Here is a 6,940-nt window from a genome sequence, read left to right as displayed (position 1 = left end):
AATAATAATAATAATAATACCTGTTTTCCTTGTGTGAAATGAGGGCTATTGCATAACTTCTTGAAATGCCTTTTCATTCTTGAAGTTTCCTCTCTCCTCTCTTTATGTTGAATATGTTATAACATACTGAGTTTTTTGAGCTAGTATTTACTATTCCATATTTTTTAAATCTTGGAATCATTTTATATTCAGAAGTAAAATTAAAGGGTGCTATCTTTGTCTCAGATGTAATTTTAGTACTTCTACCTGCCCACAGAAAGCAGGAAGAAAAAAGTTAAACTGGTTAGTATTTTAAGTACTCCGAGTGACTGAGTTAGTGCCAGGATCATAAAACTGACACTTTACTTGCAGAGAAAAATTGTTCTAGAGGAAGGTTGTCTCAGTACAATTTTGCATTGAAAAGCCAATTTACATGAGATGAATAACGCAAAACCGAAGTGGTGAAACCTGTTACAAATTCAAATTATTTAAAATAAAGAAACCTGATTTGGCTTCCAGAAATGTAATTAGCAAAAATTACATCTATTACAACTATTGCTTTGGTGAAACATACGTATCTTTTGTGGTATCATCAAGATTAATTCCATTTAGTTACACAGTTAAGATAGTATTTTGTCAAACAGCTAACTTCTGCTGAGATGAATATTTTGCTGCTCTACACACTGAATGTGATCCACTAAAATAGTGGACATAGCAAACATGTATCAAGTACCTGATTTATCACATACCTGATATTTACTGAATGCCTGATAAGCACTGAAGTATTATGAAGATGTAGTAATCAAAGCACTTAACTGTGCAGTTTATTATAAACACATCTTGTTTCTTCCACAAAACTAAAAGCTTTTACAGGGTAGGTAATTTTTTTTATTTTTAATAATAACTGTATTACTACATAATACATAGTAGAAGCTCAATTACTATTGCTTTTATGGTTAATATATTTGTCCATCTATTCATTCAATGAATATTTATTACCTACTTGTCAAATGATATAATACATGCACAGCACATTGCATGGCACCCGGCATATAGGAGGTGCTTAATAAATGTATGTTAGATGGAGAGATAAATAGCTAGCCAGTCATGATTTATAGCAGGTAATGGGCACACAATAGATATACAAAGAATTTTGACGCTACAGAAACACAGAAAATAGCCTAGGGGAATCCAAGCAATTAGCTAATGCTGGTTAGCAGAGAGAACTAAGGGAACATTATGCAAAAAAAAAGTAGAATCAATATCTCAGTATCAAAATACAAAGCAAGTTTAATATCACTGAATGATATCAACACTACCTATGCTTACCTGATGTCAACCTTACCTAAAATTTCTTACTTACTAAAGACTCAAGGAAAACCATCAGTCATTTCATGTTTTATTTAGGAATTTTTTTTATAACTAAGGAAGACAGAACACCATTTAAACACTTAAAGAGTCAGAAGAAAACCATGATGTTATCTACACTCTGCTTGAACTATCAAAGAAAAGGAAATTTGCTACTTCCTAAATGCTACAAGGTTCTTCATGATCGTACTCTGAATAACAGCTAATTTTTACTGAGATCCTATATGAACCTGACAATGGATTAAACAATTACATACATTATTTCATTCAATCCTATGAGCCCTTTAAGTAGCAACTCTACTATTAATTCTACTTTACAACAGCATGGTGAGGTTCAGAGAGATTTGAAGGAAGGTAGTCACACAAAGGCAGAGCCAGAAGTCTTCACAAAGTCCCTCTGAGGCCATATGACCTCTGCTTTCTACTACAATCCAGTGCTAGTCTTGAGGCAAAAATCTGTCTCTTATTAACTGATATTCTATAGTTCTAGTTCTTCTTTTTACATTAAATGCACTACTGTGTATTTAGTCCAGAGTTTCTCAACTTAGGTTGACATTTGGGACCAGATAAGTCTTTATTTTGGGGGGTCTATCCTGTGCAATTTAGGATGTTTCCAGCATCCCCGACCTCTACCCCACTAGATGTCCTTAGTTTCCCCTTCCAGTTGTGACAATCAAAAATGTTCCCAGATATGACTGGGGAACAAAATCAAGCCCATTGAAAATTACCAATTTAGTCAACAGAGGCTTGCCTCAAGGATTAGCAATTAGAAGACTTAATAAAACTGTATTTGAACTTTGTTAGGCCTTAGATTTCATAGTAGAAATCAACCACCATGTTTATAGTCCTTCACCCAAAGAATAAGGCATTATGGTTAAAAAGCATCAGTTTGTTTAAAATATTAAAAAGACTTGAATTTGTTGGTTAGCCTTTCAGTTTCTGACTTGACATAAGCTCTACTCTCTTACTATCAGTGTTTTTGGGATTTTCCTTCTATTTCAGAATTAAATGTTCTTATAACAGAAGATATTTCCTCCAAAAAAAAAAAAAAAATCAGGCAAATAAAGAAACTCACCACACACAACTCATGGCTTGTATTTGCTTTTTACTTTTTTTAAGTAACCTTTACTCGCAACGTGGGGAGCAAACACGACACCGAGATAGTCACGTTCTCTACCAACTGAGCCAGCCAAGTGCCCCTGCTTTTCACTTTGGCCATGAACAGAATTCTAAAATTGGAAGTGTTTTTCTTCTATTTTATTCTGGGTTCACAGACAACTAATTGTAAAACACTATAATAATGTTGCCTATGAGGATTTTTATTAAACTCCACTCACTCACATGATAATGGCGGTTATATTGTTCATGTTTTTCAATCCATACAACTACAAAGCTCTAAAATCTCATACTTTTGAAACTGTTATATAATCTGAGTCTTTAGTGCATTCAAATGATATAAAAGAAATACCATTTCTCTAGGGAGTAAAGAGTTTAAGACATGTAATCCATCTCTGTGATGAAATGCAGATTTCCTACTAGAAGACAAAACATTCATTTAAATCAGTTGAGGATAGTACAAAAAGAAAATTCATCTGGTTACATTTAAGGCTCAAAAAAAATCATGTACAAAAAAGATTTTTTGGCTTTCAGCCTAGAGGATTTTTGTGTTATTGTCAATCGGATATATTTTCATTCAGTTTAAGCTCATATTCTTCAAAAACAGGGACTCACCAGGAGGTGTTAAGAGAATTTTAAAGTGGATCACACAGATCAGAACTCCCAGATTCCAAAAAACTAAACCTCCTTGATGACTTTGGCAAAGGTAGGTAAGTGGCCTAATTCTATGTCCTTTATTTTTCCCATCCTTTACATTCTTGCTCACACCAAAGAGATCTCATGTGAGTGGTTCATATATTTATTCTTTATTAAATGCTGAGAAGGTACATATTGGGAAGAGGGAAGAGAGATTCTTGGTCTATTCAGAATAAAAAACTTTTGCAATCCCTGGCTAAACTACAGCTGGGCCACTCACTTCTGAGATAAACGGCAGTCCTACCAATATTGCTTTCCATGATTATCAGTCCGTGTATTAGCTGTGTTCATTTGAAGAAAGGCTGACCATGACTGACAGTAATATCAGTAGAATGGAGTATTCCTAGGAACATGTTATTTTCCTATATTCTTTGCTTCTTTAATTATTGTCTAGATTTTATCTTTTCCTTTCCACTGAAGAGTAAAAGTGTCCTCTACGAAGGCAATATGAAGGAAAAGGTCTGTACTCTCTTATCTCACGTTTCTATTCATGCTTTATTTGGATGCCTAAGCAATATTCTTCATTCTGTAACATGCCTTGCACAAACACCAATTTTTTTGCTTTTCCAGATAAGTAAATCATTAAATTTTAAAAATAAAAATTATATTAAATTCTTCTAAAAATTTAGGTACTAGGTTTATGTCATTTTCCATATAGGGTGGCAAACAAAGTACATTAAAATTTCCTGGAGGCCACCAGTAAATGGTTTCTGATAAGTAAAGTTATTACACTGGTCTTTCACCAGTGAAGGAATAATTTTAAGTTAAAAAACTATATAAAAATTTTAATCAGTGTAAAACTATATTTGCACAATGCATTCTTGGTAAACTACCCTTAAATCAAAGATGTTCAGGAATGTGATATCATTAGCTATTGCCAGAGTAACAAAATGCATCATGGCTCCTCTTGACAATCACCAAAAACATGTCCACCCGATAAGAACTAAATTAACTGATATGTGAAAAAATATTAAAATCTTACATTTTAATCGATTTTTCCATTGTAAAATGTTGGCAGACAATTCTGCATGGTATTTCTGCACCTCTTGAACCATCTTTTGTTCTGAAATATTTCCAAGGATGGTGGGAGAGATCCCCAACTGCCTTGGGTGATAGACAGCGTCTCCCTCCTGGGATGAGGCCAGAATTTGTACTCTGACTAGTATAATAAGGATGATTTCCCTTCCAGTACAAATGTTGGACAAGTCTGCTAGCACCCTTTTTATAACAGTGGTTTCTTAAGCTCAGAATTCCTCAGCTGTGACATTAACCTCCGTGTATGCTGGTAGCCAGCTGGGTCCCTCCACACTACTCTCGTAGGACTTGAGGGGCAAGAAGAACCAATGCAGAAGAACCAATGAAGCTCATGCTGTCTGCTGTGTTGTGGGTAATAAAGTGCTTTATCTCTGACCCAAGAGTCTCCTTTCTGCCAACCTAAAACTTTAGCAGACTAACTTGTTAAGATTGCAATTAGGGTAAAACCTTCACAGTTCTTGACATAAACATAATAGATGCACAATAATTACAAATGTTAAGTGAAGAGCACAAATCACTACGTATAACTGAACTCCATGCTTATGTAGATTTATAATTTTCTTTAGCAAAAGTGTATATTACAGTTATATTTTGTTAGACACAATTAACACAAAAAAATACTGATTATTTTAATATTTTCCATTCTGATAGCTATACCTCATTTCAATGCTTAACAAGTCCCAATCTCTTTGGAACATGGTGGACATAAACAAAATCATTATTTATATATCCAAAAATAGGGTTGTTTCCAAGAATCAACAAATTTGACCAAATCAAAACATAAGAACAGTGACACTATGAGGCTGTTGTTTTCCTAACGTTGCTCTATTTTACCCTTACTGGAAAAAACACATCAATATGAGCCATTTGATGAAAATAATGACAGATTTCATTTGGACAGCCAGGCTGAAATATTATGGTTGGACAGTATCCCTTTTAATGTTACTCTATTATATAAATGTATTTAACAAAAAAGTACTGCTTTAACTATCACAACCAGTGAACCAAATCATACCAACCACTTTTCCTAACTTTCTCAAAACTGATGATGATGAAGAACAGTAAAGCCCTTGAGTAAGATACCATGCAGAGCAAATTTCAACCTAAAAAAAAAAAAAAAAGAAAAAGAAAATCCCAACCCTTCAGGAAAAAAAGAAATCAGGAAGAGATTTCCCTTTTGTCTAATTCTAAAAATAAAATCACTCTAACCACTAAATTAGTCTAAACACCACTGACTCCTTCGAAGCCACAATTTAAATTTTCCCCCCACAAAACTCTTACAATATTCCGTTTTCCTTTAACATTATGCAAGTTACAATAAGGCTTCCATTAAAGCAAACAACTTCCCCTGTATGAAATGGCCATTTCTTTAAATCATTTTGAGACCCTGAGCTCCCAAGAAACTAAGCACTAGACCAACCAATCCTCATTGGTTCAGAACACCTGCTGCTGAGTGAGGCAATGATTCAACATGTCTAAAACACTTTACAGAGCTTCAGTTATCACGGTTGCCACTGGTTCACAGTAAAGAAACTTGAAAATGTTAAGTAGCTAGGTTCTCTGCTCAAGTACAGAGGGAACCTACAATAATTGGTAGAATGACAGCAAGCAAAACCTACTCTGACAGCAGGGACCTGGCATTTGACTGCCTAAAGGTTGCCACTTGAGTGAATTTTCAGCTTGTTCCTGGGCAAAGGTGTTGTTGTTTTTAGAGACTCAATGAAAAGAACCTACATCATAAAAGAATCTGGTCAGGACCTTGACACAAAAAGATCATTTTATTTTTTTATTTTTTTTTTTTTAAAGATTTTATTTATTTATTTGAGAGAGAGAGAATGAGAGAGAGAGAGCACATGAGAGGGGGGAGGGTCAGAGGGAGAAGCAGGCTCCCCGCCGAGCAGGGAGCCCGATGCGGGACTCGATCCAGGGACTCCAGGATCATGACCTGAGCCGAAGGCAGTCGCTCAACCAACTGAGCCACCCAGGCGCCCCAAAAAGATCATTTTAAAGAAAAGGACCTTTAACGGCAAGAATGTGTCACTGATATGAATCACAGGCAAAATTTTGAAATTTCTAAATATATTATGGCCTTTACTTTTTCAATATATTAATCACTAATAGAGCATCTTATCTTTTTTTAATTTTAAATCTCTAGGGGTGCCTGGGTGGCTCAGGTCATGATCTCGGGGTCCTGGGATCGAGTCCCACATCGGGCTCCCTGCTCGGCCACAAGTCTGCTTCTCCCTCTCCCACTCCCCCAGCTTGTGTTCCTGCTCTCGCTATCTCTCTGTCAAATAAATTATTTTTAAAAAATTTTTAAATCTCTAAAACATATTTCTAGAAGTAATAAGTATTATGCCTGCTATTTTGTGATCTTTTTTCAGCTTATTTCAAATAGACTTCCCAAGAATCAACAAAGTACAAATACTAAACAGAACTGTTATAGAATACAAATACTAAATGGAATTGTTTAAAGAATCCATAGGTCTTGAATTTTACTTTTTAAACCCTACATCAGAAATGTTACCAATGGTTAATTCATTCATGAAGCTATCAGGCAGAGAGGATACCCTAACCTGCTATCTTTTACAGTCAAGAATGTACCAAGATAAGTCACTTTGATTTCCTCACCTAAAATAACAGGAATTTAATATTATTTCTTTCTAGAAACTAGAGAAAGGTAACTTTTTAGCAAATGCCCTGTTATATAGTTTTCCAATTATATTAATGTTACCTGGCTTTTCAG

The 6,940-nt window shown here is 34.8% G+C and overlaps 1 protein-coding gene across 1 annotated transcript in view; it reads right to left on the bottom strand.

Annotated features, from left to right (window-relative positions):
- COL21A1 (collagen type XXI alpha 1 chain) overlaps nucleotides 1–6,940 on the bottom strand; it is a 180,973-nt gene that overhangs the window by 153,929 nt on the left and 20,104 nt on the right. The window lies entirely within an intron of this gene.

Source organism: Phoca vitulina, unplaced genomic scaffold (assembly GCF_004348235.1).
Source record: "Phoca vitulina isolate PV1807 unplaced genomic scaffold, GSC_HSeal_1.0 scaffold11, whole genome shotgun sequence".
Lineage (NCBI taxonomy): Eukaryota > Metazoa > Chordata > Mammalia > Carnivora > Phocidae > Phoca > Phoca vitulina.
This window is presented reverse-complemented; position numbering and strand designations above follow the sequence as displayed.